Source organism: Rhinolophus sinicus, linkage group LG05 (genome assembly GCF_036562045.2).
Source record: "Rhinolophus sinicus isolate RSC01 linkage group LG05, ASM3656204v1, whole genome shotgun sequence".
In the NCBI taxonomy this organism is placed as follows: domain Eukaryota; kingdom Metazoa; phylum Chordata; class Mammalia; order Chiroptera; family Rhinolophidae; genus Rhinolophus; species Rhinolophus sinicus.
In genome coordinates this window covers 113,611,730-113,637,760 of record NC_133755.1, presented here as the reverse complement: position 1 = coordinate 113,637,760, position 26,031 = coordinate 113,611,730, and the positions used below count along the sequence as shown (strand labels likewise).

Below are 26,031 nucleotides of genomic sequence, written 5' to 3'. Positions count from 1 at the left end.
AGAGGGTGAAAGAGAGCAAGCAACAGTCCCAGGACATGTTAGGAGAGAGTCAGTCATCCACCTGGCCACCCAGGCCCAGGTGTGCACACACCATTTGCAGCACATCGAGCATAGCTGCCACAGCACAGGGCCCAGGCTGGTGAAAGTCTGAGAACCCAGGCAAAAGGTGGTGGCGATGATCATATAGATGGGACTGGTAGCCGGTAAGAGCAGAAATTTCAGTGGAAGTAACATTAGTTGTATTAGGGACCATGGGGGAGATATCAGCAGGGGAGCAGGAACCCCCAGGCCCAAGCAGCCGAGGAGCAGCCAAGCAAAGGAGACGCAGCAGCTGCACTCAGTGAGGGTGTGTACTGTCACAATCTGCTAGGGAGGAGAAAGTACTGATGGGGAACTGGACTTCCAGTAGTCTGTGAGGCTGAGCTGGTTTTGTGACGCTACTGAACCTCGGTGCTAGAGAAACACTTGTTACACCTGTGTAGATTAAACTGGGGATATCAGTCTCCAGTGATAACAAGGAGTTCTAGAATAGGTTATAATAGGAATAAAAACACCTCCACATATATGTTCTTTGAGGTAAGTGAGCCCATCCTATCTATGCCCCTGATACTTACACTTCTCAGTCCCCATCCATAAATAAAACGAATGGCAGCATGATTTTGTTGTCAAAGAACCTTATGCCTTGCCCTTCCAAGATCATTCAGGCCTTACTGATAGCTCATCCAAGTCCCTGGTCTCTATTCCTGAATCCCACCTCTCTTTTCAGCAGTCACCTCAGATGCCTCAGCTGTGCTTTGGGTGTTCCTCCCTCCCGCACCCCTGCCCTTGACCACAGTGTCCAAATACTGCCACTGCTCTGCCCACTAGACAGCATCTGGAGTGTGCAGCTGGGTATCCCTCTCATCTCCCCGGACCTTACTCCTCAGTCGGGATGGCTTCTTTCAGTCAAAGGGCTTTAAGAGTTACTAAATATCTCCAGCCGATTTCCTCTAGAAGCCCCTAACACACCATAAACATGCTCAACGTTATTGCCCATCCAGAAATATTTATTTTGTATTATGGTGTGAAATGTTGAACTTGCTGTTGGAATTCCAAAGATGCAGTCAACTTAGCCTCTAACTTTATGATCTCCCACAATCATTTACAAGTTTTAAATTTTTTCACATCATAAGATAGGTCAGTAGCTCAAAGTTATGGGTTTAGGAACTTAGTAAAATAAACATATTAATGTATGCATTGATTTGGACCTTCTGACCATGGGAAAGATAAATTCTACTGATAAAGAATGAATTGACTGGGGGTGGCCAGTTAGCTCAGTTGGTTAGACCTTGTAACACCATGGTTGCCAGTTCGGGCCTAGCATGAGCCACTTTGAGCTGTGCCCTCCTTAAAAAAAAAAAAAAAAAAAAAAAAAAAAAAAATGAGCTACTAACTTCAGGGGTGTGCAGCCTGTGCAGCTCACAGGGCCTTGACTTGTTGGTTTTGTGCTCTGCCATCACTGTCTTGAAATTCTTAATAATTTCTGAACAAGGACCCTGTATTTTCCTTTTGCACTGGGCTCCACAAATTAAGTAGCTGGTCCTGCCTGAGTGGGTCACATTACATAGTCACAAATTAAGTAACTGGTCCTGCCTGAGGTCCCAATTCAGCAGAGTTAACAGGAATCTTCCAAATAAAACTCAAACAAAATCACAGAGACAATACAAATCAATTAACATCAAACACTGAATTATCCTTAGAAATTCAAAACAAGGAGAAAAATCAGCCACCCAGTGTATGTCACAAACAGGGCAAAATTCTTCTCTGCTACAAATCCTTTCCTCTGTCCTTACTTTATGCTTTTAATCTCTCAGATAACAAAACTCTCTCATAATTTCCACAAGAAAAGGTCTACAGTAATCAGGGGAATGTCAAGGAAGAGTTATGGCCTGACATCCTCTTTACTTAGGTGAATTCAGTGTTTACATGGAGAATATGTTTACATAGAGAATAAAGCAAGAGGCAGAGTTGGCATGGCATGTGCTAAGGTCAAGTGTACTACATGGTGCGTATCAGACAGCAACAAGAATGTGGTTGGATAGGAATTAAACGAAAGAGGCAGATTCAGGGGGGCACTTGAAACCCGGAGTTCAATGGGTAGGTAATAGAGAACATAGAAGGATTCTTTAGCAAGAGAATAAAGTTAACAAGGGTAATTTTCTCTGAAGCCTTGTTTCACAAATTTTTGCCTTTTAGGGTGGGGCAAGAAAATATGAAGAAAAGCAGCTACCTGGGAGAATGCTGCAATCATCTACAATGGCAGTAAGCATTGACATTAAAGGAAGAAAACAAGATGTGTTAAAAAAAAAAAAAAATAGCCTCCAGAATTTTGGTAACAAATGGGCAATCCAGATTAAAACAGGAGAAAAGAGGCACTAATACAAAGCCCTGGACAGGGTTGGCATTCAGCACCTGCAGAAATTATTGAAACAAATACAAGAAGGGTGAGAGAAACAGAACTAAAAGAAGGAAAAACTTTAAAACATTCCATATTGGCAGATGTTTCCATGCTAGTCAATAAGGAGAAAAATAACTTAGTCAATTCCCCCGGATTTGGCAGGAAGCAATTTTATACTGCCCAAGATTTCATGTATCACCTTCAAAGGTACAACAGCAATTTATTTTATAATTTTATAATTTATTCCATGGAATTCTGCTCCCCAGCATACTCCCAGTACCTAGTACAATGTGATGAGAAATCAACACCCCTCCGTAATAACAGAACCTCATAGCATATCTTCTAAGAATAAAGATCTTAACCAACTAGGAGATTTCATATCTACTCCCTTGATAGATGCTACAACCTCTTTACAGATCTTAAATATCTTATCAGACAAATACTGTAACCTTTTATCAATGTTGCTATCAAATGCTTTCAAAGAGTCTTTTTGAAGTGAGTGTGATGGGATACGAGGTCCACTTTGCCCAACGCTGCTGAGCATCTTGATATGTCATCTTCCCTAGCTAACGGTCATGAAGATAATAACATCTCCCCTGCTGACCATAAAACAAATCTTGGAGGTGGTATTGGCTCTCTTCAGGAACCAAAGAAAGTTTGTTGTTTTTTCATTTTTAGGAACAAGGTATAATGATCCCCAACCACTAGCTAGTGAGCCCTCTTCTTCCTGCAATGCAGGTGTATAAAAAGGAAGCCTTGTTTATGAATTTTGTGACATTTATTTTCTACAACAAATGCTAGGGATATAAAAGGCACTCTAAAAAAAATTGGATGAGTGAATGATTGTGATCCGCCAGCTGTATTAAGACCTCTGAGTAGTCATCTACCCACGAATATCAGTGGCATTGATTTTGCTTTGTTTAAAGCATGAAGAGAAATGGGTCTGTCTGCAAGTTATTGGGCTACAAATATTCTGACTCCTAAAATCAGGATAATGAAAGGGCAGAGCAAGAAGACAAAAGCTTTTGGATGTGCTTTTCCTCTTTAAAAAGGAAACAAAAACATCTCATAAAAACACACTTTATATTTGAGCTGAAAATGACAGGGAAAATGAGAAGAATAAAGGACATAGGAATGACTGAAATTATTAGAAGGAAGCAAAGTGTGTTTTCTTAAAAAGACTGAAGGCAAGGGGAAATATTAATAGGAAATAACCAAAGAAAACCAGAAGAAAACTGCCACATTTTTCCTGCGTTTCATATCCAAGATACCACAACCAAAAATGTTAATAGCTGAAAAGGTAATAAAACAATTTATTTCAAGCCATTGTGAGTACTGGCTAGAACCAATACAGTAATACAGAGGTCCCTGGAGTGCATGTAACACACAAGTAAAGAAAACCACCAGCAAAAAAAAAAATCCATGTGGAAAATTCAAAGGACCCAAGGACATCTTTCTAAGGCACTATGAGGGGGAACAAAACTCATAAGCTGTGCTGTAGATATAAGGGTGAAAGCAGTGAACTGTACATAGACGAGGATGTGATTTAAATTACGCTGGTGTCATACTGGATCAAGCCATAAAGAAGCTTAATCGCTACAACAAAAGCGCAAGGTTAATAGTGACAAACACCACCAGTAGTTGCACAGCAATACTGTGAAAAAAGATGACTTTGGAGAGAAGCTGTTCAGTGGCTGTTCTGCACCTGGAGAAGTTCAATAGAACCATGGGAAAGAAATCAGATACCAATCTGTCCAAAAGAAAGGGGAAAACTCTTAGACAGACGGATGGTATTTTTAAAATTATAATAAAACCAGCTTCAGGGAAAATTGTTTTAATAGGGAAATGAGACGAGAAAAAAAGCATCCATTAGCATGATAGGTCCCATGGAATTAGTGCAGAATGCACAGATTTAAAAAAAGCTACTAATATAGACCCAATCCACCAAAAACCCTGGTTTGTCAGAGTTGTCAAGAAAAACAGGAGAGGTTGTCATTAATTTCCTGCTTCCAAATGATGTCTTCAAGTGTAGAGATTTCCCTGGAAAACTCACAACCAAGCATCAATCTCAATGAGCAAAAAAGAACACTCCCTCTGTCTAGTTCTCAGCTTTCGGATAGGAACTGCCCTAGGCAGAGCCAGGTTGGGAAAAGAAAAACAATGACATGAAATCTGCCTTTGACTCGCACACCACAGTTACTTTAAGAGGAAAATAATAACTGATATTTATATTATAATCACAAAGAAGTGCACCAATGTGGCAGAGACTAATGAATATGCAATGTTCCTGTTTGAGTCTGACAGTTTTTTTCATAATGTGTGTAAGCTGTAGAACTATGAGAATGTCCCTATTTCCACCAGGCTCGTCCCTCTCCTATAGTCACTCCATACCTCTCAATCCAGTGTGCGTGTGTGTGTGTGTGTGTGTGTGTGTGTGTGTGTGTGTGAGAGAGAGAGAGAGAGAGAGAGAGAGAGAGAGACAGAGAGAGACAGAGACAGAGACAGAGACAGAGAGAGAGAGACAGAGAGAGAGCGCACGAGCATGCAGAGGGGATGAGAGAATGGCATAAGAAGACAGTTGGCTCCTAAATGTGTATCCTTTGTCCTTTGTCATGTCATTTCCTTTACATTCCAAATCAGCCAGTCCCAATCACCTTGCCTATAGGAAGCCTGCCTGACAGAGGTCTTGTTGGGGCGCTAGGTCTAAGTAGAGATATTTAACCCACTTAGCTGGAAAGGACAGAGCAAACGGTAACCTTTGTGCAGGTTCTTGCACTAACATTCTGATGCTTCCTACAGTAGTGACAATAGAGCCAAGTTCAAAGATTTTTCTCCCTACTGACTTCACTGCAAATTCTATTTCAACGTCACTTCCATGTGATTAATAAATATTATAAGCCAATCATTTTCAACAAACCTACATACACTGCCACTGCTCCCTTTCCTCTAAATCTATCCTTTCTCCCTTGCTTCTCTTTATCCCACTTTCTTTCTGATCAACATTTTTTTCTAATTTCTCCCTTTTCTCTCCACCTTTCTATCTTCCCCACTACCTCAGCCTCCCTTCTCCCTTCCCTCCAAACACCATATTCTCTGAAACTGTTGGACATTTGGATTGAAAGTTTTTGAATATGGTAAAATCTCTGTAACTCATCATAATTTGGAGAGGAGAGGTCATTTAACTTAATGAAAATTTTAGGGAAGAAAGTTCTCTTAAAGAAATTGTTTCAAAACATTTCAGGACAAAGCGATGAAACCACTGTCACAGGAAGGCAAACTGTGAAAGCTCTTTAACTGATAACATTTACAATTAGTACTTCCTTTGTTTGAAATGGCAAATGTTTTAGCTGAAGGCCTTTGCTCTCAATCAACATAATATTCCCTTGCTTACTCTATTAATTTACTTAGTGACCCCTTTTTCATAGATGCAGGTTCAACAAGGATTCTGACTAACCGAGCTGTATGTCCCAACAGATGGCCCATACAAACAGCCTTGTTGGTCCAGTCAAAACAAATTTTGCACAACAAACACTTGCTCTGTTCCATGGCCTTGTCACAATCACTCTCCGTGAAGAAAACATTTAATTGGGTATTGTTTGCTGTTTGCATTGTAAGCAGGCAGAGCTGGCCTTGGATATAAATATGAAAATAGTCTTTCAACTAGGTTCTGCTTGCTCCTTTTCTTATTCTTCTCCCTTTATCTATCCCACTTGGGCCCTTCGTCCCATGAACAAGTGGTCTATTTCCCTGCCTTCTACGGAAGTGCCTCCTTCTTCCAGGTATCAGTCTCCATTCACTGGAAAATTCACCTGATTAATAAAGATATTAAAAGAAAAAGTATTGCATATAAGAATTCTTTTATTATTTTAACAATCTACCTATTGTCTATAAAATATAACTTACTTTAAAAATGTCTGCTGAATTTTTAAGAATTTTATATCTTTTTTTTTGATCCAAGACATAGACGTATAGCTTTGCATCAAATTAACATGAGTTCACAAAATACTTACGTTGTCAATACCCCTTTCCATGAAATCTACCCTTCACCTACAACCCAGTCTGGACCCTCTTTTCATACAGTGCATCCCCACAGCTCCTCGTGAGAGGCTTTCTTTAGCACTGTTGACTACTACACAACCCAGAGACTTCTTTGGCCACTGCTCATTGGGCCAGGACATCTTTACTAAAATGAGCAAATCAATTCTCTTCCCAGAGAAACTAGAAATAGAACTTAAGAGATTCCAATCACCTGGAATCTAGCAGCCCATATGCTTATGTACACCTAAAGACTGAGATGGAATCAGTTTTGGAGCAATGATGATACATCTCATTGCAAACTGGCCTAAAACCAATTGGCCATTTATAATCATCAGGTTCTTTCACTGAAGACAGAGGCAATAATATTTCAGCATCAGAATTGAGCTAAAATTCTCACCACAACTGGACGACAGAAACCAGAAACAGAGCCAAATTGATTCCTGAGACAAGAAATAATCCTCCAAAAATGTAACCTAACACCTGCTCATATAAAAGAGTTGCACACACAATATTTCTAGCCAATCCTCGATCTTGAACACCACACATTTCAGTAATGCAAAGTCATTTCTAATACCCTTTGTGCTAATTTTAAAACTGTCTAGAGCCAAGCTGAAGTGAGTATATTTGAAACTTATAGTAACTGTCTTTGGAGTATGGATTTCTGGTTAAGTTCTTTCAAATATTAACTAGTGTATGTTGCCAAAAACCCAACTGAGTACTTTAAAATTTAACTAATGGCCCCTCAGGTATAAATCAGCTATGTATATACAGATGTATGCATACATACATATGTGCATGAATGTATGGATGTATCTGCATGTGTGCAGATAAATGAATATAGATGTAGATGATAGATACACATATGATCTTCACTGAAATGTTTTAAAATAACTATAGACATTACAACAGCCATGTGCTAGCCGAGCCTAAGTACCCAGTCTGCAGAGAGGAGGATGAAACTAATGCCAACAAAGAAACAGAGGAGGGAAACCTGAGGCCCCAACGAGAGAACTCTTAACACAGCTGCCTTCGTTTTTGGTAATTTTCCTCTCTGCAGTTTCAATCCTGTGAGACCTAGCTGTACTTCCTATTTTGAGCTTGTACAAGATACCCCTTATCATTATATTAAATTTCCCCTTTTCCTTAAACTAATTGGAGTATATTCTGTTAACTTCCTACCAAACAATCCTAGACTAAAAGATTAATACTATTATTTTATAGTTAATATAATTACACACAAAAATAAAGAAACTTGATATTTTAATTAGCCTCCCAGCCTCATTACAGGTAAAGGGATGATTTCCATCAGGCTTATTGAAATACTGAAATTAGCTCAAGGACCACAGTTACCATCTTCACAGACTACAAGGAACCCTCAGTTGAGAACAACTAAACAGAAGTATGAATGTCCAAGGGCTTTCTTCTACAGGTTTCTAAGCATATGTTCATTTTAAAAGAGGATGCTTTTTAAACTCACCCAACCTTTGCTGAGTACCTGATGTAATCAAAGAACTGTCCTAAGTGCTACACTACATTTAAAGGTAGAAGACCTCATTCTTAGCCTTGGGAGCTGGGATTCGATTAGCATTCAAATGAATGGACAGGGAAGCACACGAATGACTACAATAAAAGGTCAATGATGGTGGTAAATGTCATGAAAAGCACAAATACTGAGGCGATATGAAGACAGGATAGATTACTCAGCTCAGTGAAAGTCCACAAATTCCCAAAGCACTGAGTAGATACTGAGAGGTTGGCAAAGGCAGAGATGTAAGAAAGGCAGGAAGGCCAACCAGGCAAGAGAAACTGCGTAGAAGTCAGAGGATTTGTTCTAGAAACATAGGAGTGTGGTTCTAGAATGCCTGGTGTAAAATGCCTGAAGACATGATGTGAGAAAAAGACCAGAAAGGAAGGTTTGGAACTGATTGCTGAAGGCCTTGAGCCACACACTAAGTTTTCTGAAACTTTAATCTATAGTCAATGTGTGTATGTTGGGGGGAGGGACAGTGGTGAGGGTTTAGAGCAGTTTAATGACATGATAAATTTTGTATTTGAGAAAAATACCTCTGTCCACAGGACACAGGCAGAATGGGAAGACAGATAGTCTAGAGCTCTGAAGCCAGTTAAGAAGCTATCAAAGTTCTCCAGGATAATGAGATGCTACTCTAGGGTAGTTACAGTGGGAATAGAAATGAAGGGATAAAATTGAGAATCACTATAAAGGTAGAGTTGACAGGATATGATGACAAATTACACAGGAAAGCTGAAGGTCTATGAAAAATGACTTAAAGCTTCTTAACCATGGAGATTTGGTTTCCTCTTCTTTAAGAAAGGGTTGATATTTTCTCTCCCGCAATATTTTGTGACAATAAAGGGTATGATACATATAAAAGTGAACACCTAACAAAAAGGGATTTATAAAGACTAGAAAGAAAAACGTTTTCTAAAACAAGCTAGCAATTCTTGTATAGGAAGTAACTTAGAACCATAGCCTTTGACTGTATCAAGAAGATTTCTAGGCAAGACAAACCCTAGGTCAAAACCACACCTGGCATGAGTTCCCCACAAGTTTTAGCAGCTTGTTATGGAAGTGTTCAGAGACATGTCAAAGATGAAGCTCACTACTCATTATTCACCTCAAATGGCAAAAGGGTTTACTGGTAACAAAATACTAAACAAATAGTCAGAAGCAGGAAGTTAACTAAAAATCACATCCAAGTAGTTAGCAAATCAAGTGCTAGGGAACAAGTTCATGTCAGCCATAAGAAGACTGAGAGGTGAAGTGATGTTCAAATGGACCCAATGGTACAATCCTAAAACTAATTCCATAATAACCATGAAGCCACAGCCAAGATAGCTGGTTAGTAAGCAGCTCATTGAAAATTGCTGGCAAAGGGTGGGCTTTTGGAACTTCCCTCAACAAGTTCCATGAGATAATTAAACACTAATATCATCCTAGGTCATTTATTGTATGTAGTACATTAATCTCTCTCCCTTGTATCTAAAGTGTTATTTGTTCATCTACCATACATTGTAGAATTGAGAATAATCACTCATATCATTTGCTTTATTCTGTGACTTAGAAGTGGAATCCCAATAACATGGCCAAATGTCAAAATCTTCTATTTGTACCGTATCACACTACAACCAAAGCTGACCAAGGTATTAAGAAGACTTGCTGACTTAGGAACAGAGTGCATAGAAAATGAAAGAAAATGAAGGAAGTAAGCCTCCTGAAGTTCCTCCTTTATACCAACCTATACAATAGCTAGAGCTGCAGAAATGCATTTTATTAAAAAAATCTAAAGATCTATCTGCATGCTGCATCTCTTCTATTTAACCTCAATAAGAGTTTGTCAAGCTAGACACAAACAATCTGTCAAAACAGTAGCTGAAGAAGAAGGTTCCAGCTCATTAGAACTGTGCTCGTCACCATCATAAGAAGCTCTTGGAAAAAATGGAAAGTTAAGTCAGAGCAATTGAGGTCCACACAAAATAAATCCAAACAGGCAGATTTTTCTAACCTATTGCTCCTAATTTTCACTGGCAAAGGCCATAACTGAGCACTTTTGACCCACTATTTAAAAAAAAAAAAAAAAAAAGTTGTTAAAAGTTACATATTCACACATAAAAACATCCCTTGATTTTCTTTTTTTTTTTTTTTTTTTTTTTATTAAATTTATTGAGGTGACAGTTGTTAGTAAAATTACATAGATTTCAGGTGTACAATTCTGTATTACATCATCTATAAATCCCGTTGTGTGTTCATCACCCAGAGTCAGTTCTCCTTCCATCACCATATATTCGATCCCCCTTACCCACATCTCCCATTACCCTCTGGCAACCACCAAACCATTGTCTGTGTCTATGAGTTTCTGTTTCTCATTTGTTTGTCTTGTTCTTTTGTTGTTTTGGTTTATATACCACATATCAGTGAAATCACATGGTTCTCTGCTTTTTCTGTCTGACTTATTTCGCTCAGCATTACACTCTCAAGATCCATCCATGTTGTCACAAATGTTCCTATATCATCTTTTCTTAATGCCAATAGTATTCCATTGTGTATATATACCACAACTTCTTCATCCATTCATCTATCGAAGGACATTTTGGTTGTTTCCATGTCTTGGCCACTGTAAACAAAGCTGCAATGAACATTGGAGCACACGTGTCTTTATCTCTAAATGTTTTCAGATTTTTTGGGTAGATACCCAGGAGAGGGATTGCTGGGTCATATGGCAATTCTATTTGTAATTTTCTGAGGAACCTCCACACGCCTTCCATAACGGCTGCACCAGTCTGCATTCCCACCAACAGTGTATGAGGGTTCCTTTTCTCCACAGCCTCTCCAACATTTGTTACTATTTGTCTTGTTGATGATGGCCATTCTGACTGGGGTGAGGTGATATCTCATTGTGGTTTTGATTTGCATTTCTCTGATGATTAGTGATGTTGAGCATTTTTTCATATGTCTATTTGCCATTTGTATGTCCTCTTTGGAGAAATGTCTCTTCAAGTCCTCTGCCCATTTTCAATTGGGTTGTTTGTTTTTTTGTTGTTCAGTTGCATGAGTTCCTTGTATATTCTGGATACTAGCCCCTTATCGGAGGCACTGTTTGCAAAAATCTTCTCCCATTCAGTTGGTGGCCTCTTTATTTTGTCAATGGTTTCTTTTGCTGTGCAGAAGCTTTTAAGTTTCATATAGTCCCATTTGTTTATTTTAGCTTTTACTTCCATTGCCTTTGGAGTCAAATTCATAAAATGCTCTTTGAACCCAAGGTCCATAAGTTTAGTACCTATGTTTTCTTCTATGCAGTTTATTGTGTCAGGTCTTATGCTTAAGTCTTTGATCCATTTTGAATTAATTTTGGTACATGGTGACAAATAGCAGTCCAGTTTCATTCTTTTGCACGTGGCTATCAGTTCTGCCAACTCCTGTTCAGGGAGAATTGGAATAAATGTTTCCATATTTAAGCTCTTTAATATGATGTATATCGTTCATCATATAATGTGAATTCTGTCGATTTAAAACTTTCTGTTAAACAAAACACCCTCCTTCCACCCAAGCCCCAATCAGATAGTGCCACAATGGATATTTGAATCAGATGTATCTTAATTAACAATTGTAGTTAAAATTCTATGGTCCTGAGTGGGCAAATTAAGCAACTCCCATATGGAATTCGTCTTGCCTCCTAGAGAGGCCTCGTCTCTAGGTGTGTGACACTTCACAAATGCCCCTGGTACAATTCCTGTGTAGTATAAATGCCCAAATTTTGTCTTGCTTTTTTTGTTAATTTTGAAACTCTTCCATAATTTTATTCTCCATTATTCTAAGGTGAGTACAGTCAACCCTAGAAAGTACTTCATTCACCCACTCAACAAAAAATTTATTGAGTTCCTACAGGGGGCTAGTACCATGTTTCCCCGAAAATAAGATCTATCCCGAAAATAAGCTCCAGCTAAGATCATCAGCCAGATGGACACATTTAGTATGTTATGACAATGTTCCAAAAGAAGATGACATGACTGTATTTGAATAAGTGTAGATTGTTGTACATGAAAAAACAAGACATCCCCTGAAAATATACCCTAATGTGTCTTTTGGAGCAAAAATTAATATAAGACCCGGTCTTATTTTTGGGGAAACACGGTATGTATTTTAAATGTTTTCTTCTCACCCTACCACCAACTCAGCTCACCTACTCTCTAAGAAGCACAACTGCATATCCATTTTCTCTTCGTATCTATTACCTATGTATCTGCCAATATGCTTCATTTCCTTCCTTTGTGCTCAGTGAATTATGCTTTGTAAGAAAAGCAATCAAATACAGTGGTTAAGAGAATAGGCTTTGTAGCCTTCCTGTCAGGGTTTGAATCCCAGCTATGGCTCTTATTAGTTATGTGCCTTGGGTAAATTACTTCACCTCTGGGACCCTCATTTTCTCATTTATAAGATGGCGAGAGTGATAACTCCTACTGACCTCCCAGGGCTATTGTGAGCATTAAAGTTGATTTAGGTAGAAAATAGATTTCCTGGCATATTAAGCAAGCACTACATAAAGTGTCAGTGATTATTATACAAACTCCACTGTTAAAATGTTTCATGTATTTAATGATCCCTGACTGGTCAGTGCAGCCTTGACTCTCCCCTCAAAGTCTATAAGGCTCAAATCCATTAGACTCGATCCCCCCTTTAAAAACAAATATGTTGTAGTTCCATAATTTCCATCTTGAAATAAAATTCATAGATAACATGACCTACGTATGCCCATTACTTCAAAACAGTTTATATGATGCCCCAACTATAAAAAGTAGGAGATATTAAAAATTGTAATATTATTTCACAACAGAAATGCTTGGGCAGGCTACAATAGCATTCTCACATTCAAGTTTGGGAGGCAGTGCCCTGGATGAGGAGACATAATGAAATAATCATCATGTACGTGAACTTACAAGTAGCTGAAACAAGATTAGCCATGAAGTCCATTCTATTTTTGGATATGTTTTACATATTCCACAATTTAATAAATACAATTGTAAAGATGTGGTTATAGAGAAAGGAAGAACTAAGAAGGAGCACAGTCAGGTAACATTCTAGTTAACGCTATACTGCAGAAAAAAATTTTTTAAATCTTTAAAAATACAGAAAGGGAAAATCACCCACAAGTCCATCACAGAATCAGCTTTACTGTGATTTGAAATGTAGTAATAATACTTCTGTTTGTTATTTTCACCCACTGCCTCTTTTCCACTTTATAAAGCTTAAAAGAAATTTGTATTTATTTATTTGTTTATTTTTTACAAACCTCAGTAGCATTTCAGGGTCAGGAGAGGAGAGTAAAAACTGTACAACTGTTCTATTCCATGGAGAGCCAGATGTAAAGCAAAGCCCCTACAATGGGCATGACAGTCAGGAGATATAGCCGTGTCCCTTGGTGGCTGCCACAAAAACCGGCGCACTAGACATAAAACCAAGGCACCAAGTGTGTGTAAAATCTCCCGTCTGGGAGATACTGGCTCTCTGGAGCAAGGCAGAGGGAGTATGGGAAGATGGAACCCACTGGGAAGGAAAGAAAGAAGAAAAAAATATATAAGTTGTGGGGCAGAGCACAAAGACAGTACTCACCAGTCTTGGTCCCGGAGAGCACTTAAGCAGACCTCCAAACGCGAGTCAATCCCGATGCCTGCCCCTCAAGTAGATGCTGCAAGCACAGGAGCCTCTTCCATACAAGGTGCCACCTTTCTGCGCTGAGCCCTGCAGCAGGTGAGTCCTGGGGCAGGTAAGTCCTGGCGTAGTGAATCCTGCGTCAGGTAAGTCCTGGAGCGGTGGGCAGACCCTTTAAGAGCCATTTCTCAATTTGTTATAGCTTTGTGGGTCTCCTGGACACGAGCCCCACTGGTTTCCAAAGCTAGATGTTTGGAGGAGTTTTCTCTCAGGTGAAGGTCTTAAAAGTTGGAGGTGCTGAATGTAGGGTTCAAACCCTTTGCTTCTCAGGAGGAAGCTTGGGGTTTTGAGTTCCATCCCAACACGCATTCACCGCACCAGTGTCCCACCCTCTCCTACCTGCTTCCATGTGGCTGTCTCTAGTTCACCCAACGTGTAGCAGTTTTCAGGTTTTTTGCACAGGAAGTTGTTCCGTATGTAACCAAAAATGCATTGTGTTTGCATGAGGAGGCGAGTTCAGGATGCCCCGTCTCCATCTTGAACCTGAGCACCAGACGTGGTAATAGCCAGGTAGGTTTCTACTTAAAGAGGCCCAGCGGTCAAAGATTTCACAACTCCTATTCCTTAGAACTGCTACCCTTGCTCCCATCCAATCCTTTGCTTGCCCCTTCCAATGGATAACCAAATCAGCCATGTGCAGAAAGAGCCCTCTTCTCAGTTTGTGGTGCATAGATAGACTAGGCAGAGGGAAAGGAATCACTGATTTTGCTGTGGTAGTTGTCTCTGAAAGAATATTTGTCATGTGGGGTCTCAGCTCCTGCCCCCGCACAAGAACGCAGGATGTGATAAGGCCAAAAAGGAACACCAACGGAGCCATAGGTAGGGGAGTCATACCACTATATTCTCACTGGCGGCTGGGTTGGAGACACAGGAAACAGGAACCGCAATCTGCCGTCCGCTTCTCTGCCTGCCTGCCTGCCTGCCTGCCTGCCTGCCTGCCTACCAACCAACCAACCAACCTCCCAACATAGCCATGGCAGTTATATCAGTGGCTAATGGCTAACTGGTTACAGCTGATGGCCAACTAGTCACAGCTGATGGCCATCTACTACCCGAGCCAGCACCTTTCGACATGCGGCCGAGAGCCTGGAAACTGCTCTCTGGGATGCTGTCCCCACAATATTATATTGTATGTAAATTATTTTTAAATACTTGAGCATAGAAACTGTGATATGTATGTTTGTTAGTTTTAATCTACACCTCAATATTAACTTATATTCGATGGTTTCTAATCAGGCTCACTCCACGGGTAGTTGGTTAGTATTTGAATGTTGCTAATCAGAAGCCTGTATTCCAGAGGCAGCTACCACAAGCATTTTTAACTATTTCAATCTCCTACCAGCACTAGAGGTATTGCTAATTAGCATAAAAGACAATAGAAGTGACATTTCATTGGTCAAATAAGAGATATTCAAGATATAGACTCGCTATAGCATAAATACCTGGGCAATTACATGTATGTAAACAAGGTTGCCCCATAACTTATATCCTTGGAGTAAATTCTTAGCCTAAGTTTCTCTTATGTCCTGGGTTTTGCCATTACCAGAGAATTCTGTCACCCAGTGTGGGGGCAGAGCCCCAGAAAGTAGTTTACAGGCTCTCGGCCTCACGTGGAGGAGTGCTGGCTCAGGTAGTAGATGGCCGTCAGCTGTGGCTGATTGGCCGTCAGCTGTAGCCAGTTAGCCAATTAGCTGCTAATATAACTGCTGCAGCTACGGAGGAGAGGAGAGGAGAGAGAAGGATGGGGGCTAGCAAGAAGATGGCGGCTGGGCTGGCAAGCGTGGATGGCGGTTTGCGGACAGTGTGGATCCAGCCTCCAGTGAGAGTATAGTGCCGCCAGAAAGAATATAGTGGTATGACTCCCCTACCTATGGCTCCGTGGGTGTTCCTTTTTGGCCTCACCATATCCTGCGTTATGTGGGGAGCGGGACCAGAGGCCCCGCAGGCTTCCCCGCACGATACCCAGTTCCTAGGTTATCTGAATCTTGGCTGTAGAATATTGTCTTTCTCAAATGTACATTCCATGCAAGGTATTCCATGCCTAAGAGTGAGACTACACTGAGATTGCAAGGACAGGGTGCATAATTGCACTTGTGCCACTTGCTAATTGATGCTTATATACACACAGAATCTGGTGTGTTGCTCGCTTTCTCTGTACCCTGCCTATGGAAGTGGGGTTGGGGGAGACCTATAGCCCTAAGCTACATCAAAATAATATTGGCTCTCACTTCTATCAATAAAAACCTATCCATTGATTATGCATAGCCTACTTGACTTAGACCATTTTATAACAGATGTGTCCCTGACATTTCCAATTAGACATAAAATGTTTTTTCATACAGAAACCTCAAGTTTCTTAAGTATTTTAACATACATATAGCACACTTCTGTGCATATCAGGGTCTGCAAACTGCTGCCCAGGAGTCAAATATGGCCTGCTGCCTGTTTTTGTATGACCAGTGAGCTAAAACTGTTTTTTTATAATTTAAAACATTAGAAAAATTAAAAGAAGAAGAACATTTCATGACATGTGAAAAATACATGAAATTTCATTTGCAGTGTCCCTAAATAAAGTTTTATTAGCACATAGCCATGCCCATTTGTTTAGGTACTGTCTATGGCAGCTTTCACACTACAACAGGAGTAATTGCAACATAGACACTATGACACTCGAAGACTAAATTATTTACTATCAGCCCTTTACAGAAAAAGTTCCTCCATCCCTGGTGTATATCATAGGTGCTTTTAGACTATTATGAGGGAAAAAAAATCACACAATGTCATAAATAACTGATTTTCAAGTTCCAAAGAGCTAAGTTAAGAATTATCTGAGGAAATATAAGCCATATCTGTAAACTGGGAACAGGCTTGAAAAGAGTTTTAGGCCTTCCAATTTTAAAGTAAGATAAATGTTTGGTTATCACTCATGCATAAAAGTGAATAATCTTCACCAAGCTGGGAGTGGTGCCAGGGCACAGAACCTGACCAAACATATAAACAAGTATTCGAACACCATGCTAGTGTTCTTTATACAGGCAAAAGGCAAAAATGCCTGAATAAGCTTGTCACTACCATATTGCCTCAATCACAAATCCACACCTATCTATTTCTCCCTGCTTTTTATCCTTTATAGTTCTCAATATGCCTACAAAGTCAAATGCATTAAGAGGAGAATTATAGCAATATTGGGTTCACAGTAGTAAGTCAATGAAAAGTTTTTGATAAAGTTTTTGGGGCAAGGGCATCTAAGTAAATTGTGCATGCCACTGCCTCCTGTCTAAGTCATTCTGGAGTGATTTGTCAACAAATAGGCCAAGAACTGCCATGAGCAGTTATTTTAAAACAGAAGAGGCAGACACATTTTAATATAATAATCTACAGATTTCTCTGCATGCTGCATCTCTTCTATTTAACCTCAATAAGAGTTTGTCAAGCTAGACACAAACAATCTGTCAAAACAGTAGCTGAAGAAGAAGGTTCCAGCTCATTAGAACTGTGCTCGTCACCATCATAAGAAGCTCTTGGAAAAAATGGAAAGTTAAGTCAGAGCAATTGAGGTCCACACAAAATAAATCCAAACAGGCAGATTTTTCTAACCTATTGCTCCTAATTTTCACTGGCAAAGGCCATAACTGAGCACTTTTGACCCACTATTTTTTTTTAAAAAAAAGTTGTTAAAAGTTACATATTCACACATAAAAACATCCCTTGATTTTCAAGAGTCAGTAATCAATCAGTTTTAAATCAAAGAGAAATTATCAACCAACTAAGAAGAAATTCAGCACAGTGATATTAGCATATGGAAAAAATCTATGGATAAACTCAGACTGAGAAAAAAATTAAGGTGTTTCCTGGTCTGATTTTTAAATGCAGTTTAAGAAAGTGTGAGGGAACGTAATCAAAGTTTTTCTTTAATTTTTCTGCAATCTAGCAAAGGGCATGCTACATGCTAAATGTAGACTATTCCATGGGATAGTATCATAGATTCCACTAGGTACATAGCAAGAACACTGCTGTGAGTTCAAAAGTATCAGTGAATATATGGGCGCATATATCTTTTCAAATTAGTGTTTTAGATTTCTTCGGATAAATACCCAGGACTGGAATTGCTGGGTCATAAGGTAGTTCCATTTTTAATATTTTGAGGAACCTCCATACTGTGTTCCATAGTGGCTGTACCAATTTGCAATCCCACAAACAGTACACAGGGTTCCCTTTTCTCCACATCCTCTCCAACACTTGTTGTTTGTTGTTTTACTGATGATAACCATTCTCACAGGTGTGAGATAATTTCTCATTGTAGTTTTAATTTGCATTTATCTGATGATTAGTGATGTTGAGTATCTTTTCATATCTCTATTGGCCATCTGTATGTCCTCTTTGGAACAATATCTATTCAGGTACTATGCCCATTTTTAATTGGATTGTTTGGTTTTTTGGTGTTGAGTTGTATGAGTCTTTTTATAAATTTTGGATATTAACCCCTTTTCAGATGTATCATTGACAAACATCTTTTCCTATTCAGTAGAATGTCTTTCCTTTTATTGGTGGGCTCCTTTGCTATGCAAAAACTTTTTTGTTTGATATAATCCCATTTGTTTATTTTTTTCTTTTGTTTCCCTTGCCTGAGGAGATATATGAGAAAAAATATTACTAAGAGCAATGTCAGAGAGTTTATTGCCTATTTTTTCTTCTAGGAGTTCTATGGTTTGGGGTCGTACATGTAAGTCTTTAAATCTTTTTGAGTTCATTCTTGTATATGGTGTAAGAAGGTGGTCCAGTTTCTTTTTTTTTTTTTTTTTTTTTGCATATATTTGTTCAGTTTACCTAACACCATTTGTTGAATAGACTGTCTTTACCTCAGTGTATGTTCTTGCCTCCTTTGTCACAGATTAAATGACCATATAGGTGTGGGTTTATGTCTGGGGTCTCTATTCTGTTCCATTGATCTGTTTGTCTGTTTTTATGCCAATACCATGCTGTTTTGATTACTATAGCCTTGTAGTATAGCTTGATATAAGGTAGCCTTATACCTCCAACTTTGTTCATTCTCAAGATTGTTGTGGCTCTTCAGGGTCTTTTGTGGTTTCATATAAATTTTAAAATTACTTGTTCTAGTTCTGTGAGAAATTGTATTGGTATTTTGAAAGGGATTGCATTGAATCTATAGATTCTTTTGGGTAGTATGGACATTTTAACTATAGTAATTCTTCCTATCCATGAGCATTGTATATGCTTCCATTTATTTGTACCTTCTTCAATTTCTTTCTTCAGTGTCTTATAATTTTCTAAGTACACGTCTTTTACCTCCTTGGTTAAATTTATTCCTATGTATTTTATTCTTTTTTAAAAAACATTTTTTATTATTTTCAGGTGCACAAAACAATGTAATAGTCAGACATTTATCATTTATATCCCTCACACAGTGACAACAGCCCTCCCCCCATCTACTACCCCTCTGACATCGCACACAACCATTACATTTCCACTGCCTCCATTCTTAATGCTGTACTTGGCTTCTATTTTATTCTTTTGATGCAATTGTAAATTGGATTGTTTTGTAATTTCTCTTTCTGACAGTTCATTATTGGTGTATAAAAATGGAACTGATTTCTGAATATTAATTTTGTACCTTGCTATTTACTGAATTCATTTATCAGTTCTCATAGTTTTTTGGTAGAATCTTTATGGTTCTCTAGCTACATTATCATCTCATCCACAAATAATGAGTTTCACTTCTTCCTTTCCAATTTGAATGCTTTTTATTTCTTTTTCTTTTCTGGTTGCTGTGGCTAGGATTTCCAATAATACGTTGAATAAAGGTAAAGAAATAGCTTGATGTGTTCAAAGAATCATAGAAAGCATAATTAGCAAGGGGGGAGTGGCATAAGTCAAGGAAGTTGGCAGAAGCCATATTAGGAAAAGGGCTATGCAAAAAACTAAAATAAATTAATGTGAAAGAAGTTATTGTGTTACTTTTAAATTGGATAATGAGGAAATAACTTTCTGAGAAGGTGACATCTAAACAAACATTAGGGAAGCTGAGCTGGTGCAAAGGCCTTCATCAAAGACTTGGAAGTTGTTCATGATCTTGACAACCAAACCAGTCAATAGAGTGTTAGGGAAAGACAGCTAATTTGAGTACTTTAGAGAGAAATAGTCTGTGTTTAAGGATAAGAAAAGTAAAGATAAAAACATTTCAATTTGTCCATAAATTCCAGTGAAAATCTCCCCAGGATTTCATGATCCTGGCATAAAGTTCCTAAGATTCATATGAAAGTACAAAGAGGTAAAAATGTCTGTGAATACTTTGAAGAATGTACTGAGGGGTATGCTCTACCATTTATTATAAAGCCACAGTAAATAAGATCATATCCTCTTGATTCAGAAGTATACAAACAAACCGTTGAACCAATGAGATAATATAGAGATCCAGGAAACAGTATAAGATAGATGTAACATTACAAAGCAGTTGAGAAATGATGGGTTATTCATTCAGGATGGAAAGACAACTGTGTAAAAATTATTAATAGGCGATTCAAAAAGAAGAAACAATAGTGGCAATAAACATATGAAAAGATGCTCTGTTTTACTAGATGTCAGGAAAATGTAAATTAAAATCACAGTGAGGTACCAGTTCAAACTCATCATTTTGGCAAAATTTAAAAGTCTGATAATTCAAGTGTTGGCGTGAATATGAAGAAATAGGAAGTTCTGATTTACTGTTTGTGGGGGTGGAAATTGATATAACATCTATCAGTAGAGAATGAAGTATACAGTAGATATTCAATGGAATGCTACACAAAACTAAAGTGAATAAATTAATATATTAACATGAATAAATCTGAAAACATAATGTTGATTAAAGATGTGAACTATAAAGTGACATGTATAATAAATTATTTATATAATATTTGAAAATTTGTAAAAATAAATACTAGATATCAGTTGTGAATATACTTGTGTAATTATAAAAACATGTATAGACATGATGAACACCAAATTCAGGTTAATGGTTACCTTTGAGGATGGCAGAGAATATATCTGAGAAGGGTTTCAATTCCATTTATATTTCTCTTAAAAAAAAATAAAGCAAATACAGGAAAACATTAAGACTTTTTAAAGCTGGACATTGACTCTGTATGTTCACAGATGTATATTATATTATTCCCTAATTGTTCTCTGTGTTTGAATTATTTCATAATTTAAAAAGAGAGATAAAAGTGAGGAAGTGAAAATGATCAATAAAAACAACTTGAGTAGTTTTACTATGAAGAGACAGAAATGGAGTGATTGCTTTAAAGGATCAACACAAATTTTTTGTCTGAGAAGATGCTGGCTGATTTTGATTTGCTGATGAGAATAATCTAGCATAAAAGAGACACTGATTCAAAAGAGAATGGGTAAACCAAGGGAATGAAGTCCTTAAGCAGCAAAGCAGAACAGGATATTAGCTTAAGTGAAAAGACTCACCATTCACAAGCAAAGCCACTCTCCCTCTGGTAATAAAAAGAAAGACAAAAGGTAAGGGCAGATGCAGGCAAGTAAGAGGATTTGATGAGAGAAGACAGGGTTGCTGAAGAACTGCCCATCTGTCTATAGCTATTTTCTCAGTAAAACTGGAGGACAAACAGGTGGAGGGTAGGGAGCGGTTGCCAGGGTGGAAATTTTAAGAAGGTGATGAATAATTTCTCTAAGACTGGGAAAAGGAATTTTTACAGGAAACTCATAGAAATAAATTCTAACTAACCTAAGCCAATTTGGTTATACACAAATAGGTTAATTTTAGTAGATAATAGTGGGCACTGGTGTTTGAAAGTGGGTAAGATTTTGCTACTCCCCTACAAACTTATTACCAAGTTTCACTAAAAGAAAGAATCAGACAAAAATCTCCCACACATAGAGATCATTATTAAGTGAACGTTTTTAGTAAACAAACCCCAAATAACCCTTATACCCTGTTCTGTAAGCCCAGTAAAATCCCTTATTGGTGCTCCAATCATGCCTTGCATGACAGTTTCCTTTAGGATAGATGTGGCAACATTCTAAAGGCAGGATTCAGTTACCCTAATGGTCATCAGCAAGCCAACCAGAATTCCCCAGAGATGACTGGGTACAGAACTGCTGGGGGTTAAGCTTCCCACTTTATTCTAATGGGGAAGGGTGACTTACTAGACTCATGCCAAGGCAAGGAGTGTTTCTAGAATATTTTAGTTAATTCACTAATTTTATCTATCCCTAGTCTCACTAATGAATGCCCATTTCCAACATCTATTATCTAATTAACAAGCCACTAATTTCACCAATGAATACCAACCCCTATCCTTCCTTATGCTAATACTTTAAAATTTGGTATTAATTGGAACTATATATTAAAGATTGGGGTAGCTATCTGTGGAGTATGGCCTTTTTTTGTTTAATATTGACCATCCCCTCCCTCCTCCTAGAGTATGAGGTAGAACAATTAAGTTCACAAACTCATCCTAGAAAAAGTACTACATACCTCATTGCTGAATATCACTGTGGTCACCTTCGAAATACTCCCCTTGGGAAGCTATGCACTGATGCCAGTGCCTAGTCCACCCTTCAAAACAATTTTGGAACTATTTTTCTGGAATGGCCATCAGAGCTGTTGTCGTATTACCCTTAATGTCCTGAATATCATCAAAATGTCTTCCTTTCCATATTTCCTTTATCTTCAGGTAAACAAAGAAGTCGTTGGGGGCCAGATCAGGTGAGTAGGGAGGGTGTTACAATACAGATATTTGTTTACTGGCTAAAAACTCCCTGACAGAGAGTGCCATGTGAGCTGGTGCATTGTCATGATGCAAGAGCCATAAATTGTTGCAAATTTCAGGTCGTCTAACTTTCATGTAGCATTTTCAGCACTTCCAAATAGTAAACTTGGTAAACTGTTTGTCCAGTTGGTACAAATTCATAAGGAATAATCCCTCTGATATCAAAAATGGTTAGCTACATCATTACAATAAGTTCACAAACTTAATTGTCAGACCTCATATGTGTTGCACTCAGGCAACTGGCCATACCTAGTGGGTACCTCAAATTTACACACGCAGACGCACATACAATCATATGTGCCTATTCCAAAATATTTTAAAGTAAGATATAGACATTGTCTTACATAAAGTAAGATACAGATGTTGTTGAATTCTCATTTGAGATTTCACTCAATACTTCTACTGATACTTACTTGGTGTAGGATCCTAGCTTGTAATTAGAGACTGGACTTAAATCATTGATTAGCTATGAGATGTTAAGAACTTCCTTAGCCTATAGCCTGCCTAAGCTTCAGTTTCCTCAACGTAAAAATGATAATAGTATCTACCTAATGTGGATAATATGTGAACAAATTTAACAAAATCATCCAACATTTGTTATTATGATTGCAGTGATTTGGCTAACATCTTTTGGTTGGTATCATTTTGAAAGGTATTGACTGGTAAGTCCATTTCATCATCTGGGTGAGCATTGTATCACTTTTAAATGATACAATAGGCAAATGTGTTTCATGCTCTAAAACTCCTTTAGGTCCTACAAAACAGGCAATTCTGGAAAGTTCTTTTTAGGGTAAGTGCTTATTAGAAAGATGGAACACCTGCTACTGGGAATCTTGCGCTAGAAAGTTGGTCCCTCTCTCTCAGTCCTCTCCTCTCCCTCCCTCCGTCTCTCCCTCCTCTCTCTGCTCTAGTCTTGTTCTCCCCTCCATACGTTGAACTCTGCTACAAATACACACCTCTCCCATGCCTTCTGCTCTGCCAATAAACAATCATTTATATATAAATGTGCTTTGGCCCAGCTCACTTGTCAAATTAATTCTCTCTCATCTTTCACTGCTTGACTATTTAAAGAGAAGTCTCACTCATTGTCTCTTTTCTACTACCCAATTATTCTGCAATGTACTTCAAGCTGACTTCCTTCTCTATTGTGCTACAGAAATACTCACCCAAAGGTAATGGGTTCCTCCCTATAACAGATCCGACAGTGTTTCCTCAGCACTCACCTTGATTCTCTTTTCAGCCGTTGACCATTCACTCTTTCTTGCTAGGTGTCTAAGTGCTCAGACAATGAGCACTGGAGGAATTCAGACCTTGAAAATCTTTCACTCACTAGCATCGTTCAAACTGGGTTTAGTATCTAAAACTCAACTCATTGATGAAAGTGCAACATTTATCATGACCTTATATAAAGGAAATATACGTAATTTGCTAACACTAAACAGACCTTATTGATTCACTTAGCAGTCTGTCCTTGTGCTGATATTTATTTTAAAAACACGGCTGGTGACCCAGGGGATATGATGAAGCAAGAGGATGGTGCTACTGCTTTCAGGGAGCCACAGACAGGAAGCGCTACCCAAGTAGACTAGATGTTTCTCTAGAGCCTGAGCTTGGGCAAACTAAGCACCCACTACAGCCAGTTCTCTGGGGGCGGGGGGGGGGGGGGCGCATACCTATCTTCCCACCGCAGGCATCACCACCAGAATTGAAATGACCTTGGGGCCCACCTTTTCAGTGATCACCACCATCAGCAAAGCCTATGGGACCAGCGCACACAGATAGTACTGTAGGACGCCCTCCTCGTCTAGCACCCTAGCCTATTCCCCAAGGGACAAAGGAGAAAGTATACACCCTATCAGCACCCTGCACCACTCTGACTCGGCCATTTCGGGCCTCTACTCCAGCCTGTGCCTGCACTCCACGTCCTGTATGTCCAAGGACGAAGAGGAGCCAGAGTCACTGGTGTTTGCTGAGCAGCCCTCGGTGAAGCAGTGTTTCCAGCTCTGCTGCAGTGCGTTCAAGGACCTGTGGTCACCACACGTGGGCACATGTTCTGTCAGAGATGAACCTTGAAGTCACAGAAGTGTCCCGGGGAACAACACCATGCTAACAGTCCTGGTGAACAAACACAGCAGTGGCTGAGCAGATCTGGGAGCTCTTCATCCACTGCAGGCATGGCTGTCCAGGCCGTTGGGGCTGGGAAGCCCACTGTCTTTGAGGTGATCCCCCAGGGTGTCCCTTCACCACCAAGCTCAGCAGCCAGAAGCACCAGGAGGGCAGATGTGACTACAAACCTGTGCGGTGCCCCAACAACCCCAGCTGCCTGCCCTTCCTTAAGCTGTGGAGGCCGACAAGGAGTGTGAGCACATCAAGTGCCCCCATCCCAAGTAGTAGTGCACATTCACTGGGAACCAGGACACGTGTGAAGTACCTAGAGACGTGCCACTGGGACAGCCAAAAGGAGTTCCTGCAGCAGACACTCGACAGCTTCCATCAGATACACGTGGCAGTGGCCCAGAAGGACCAGGAGATGATTTTTCTGTGCTCCATGCTGGGCAAACTCTTGAGAAAATTGACCACCTGGAGGAGAGTTTTGAGCTTGTCTGATATTCTGGACAAAAACCACAGCAACGTCAGTGAGGGACTCATGGAGTCCTGGAGGGTCGCATGCTTGTTGAATGAGGAGCTGCCCCACATCAGTACACAGCTGAAAATGGGCATCCTGGAATCCTGTGCACCTCAGCAGATCTTCAAGTGCAAAGGAACCTGCATGGGCCACCAGCGCCCTGTCATCTATTCCATGGGTGTCCTGCTCTTCAGCAGCTCCTCTGACAAGACCGTCAATTTGTGGGACACTTATACCATCTGGGACATCGGGGCTCTTGACTGCATCCATGTCCAGCAGATGTCCACGGCAGCATCTACTCTGTCACTGTAAGAAATCACCACAACTGAGGCACATAGGAAACCCTCATCCCCTTGCAGGATATAAAATCCAAACAGCAGGTGCAGACCCTAGTGGGCACCACGCATGCCCTGGCAGTCACGGTGATGCCAGACCAGAGCAAAGTCTTCAGCACATCCTACCATCCCTCAGTAGGAATATAGAAACATGATCTGCATACAGCCCCCACTGCATCACCAGGGCAGTGTGACTGGGCCAGCCGTGTCCTGGGGCCAGCTCTTCTCAGGGGGTGTGGACAGCACTGTGAAGGTTTGGACTTGCCCACAGAGAATCCAGGCCAGGATTTGGCTTCTTCTGGGGCTGCCCTAGAGGGACAGGATGGCCACACAACTGTTCTCCGGGTCTCTGCCTGCCCTGTGGGACAGGTGAGCAGGCTCATCCAGCCAGGCAGTGCCATCCCTGCCCTTGCCCAGAAAGCCTCCCTCTGCTTGGCCCTGTCATTGCTGCTGCCAGGAAAATGCCTAGTCCCTTCTTTCTGGGCACCACATACAAGTCTGGCCCGGCTCACCCTCCAATGTCACCCCAGATGGACTGTGGCCTTTTTACTCACCTTTTCTACTGTTTCTAG

The 26,031-nt window shown here is 39.7% G+C and overlaps 1 pseudogene; it reads left to right on the top strand.

Moving 5' to 3' along the window:
• Positions 1 to 251: 251 nt before the first annotated feature.
• LOC109446360 (E3 ubiquitin-protein ligase TRAF7) lies at positions 252 to 26,031 on the top strand (annotated as a pseudogene).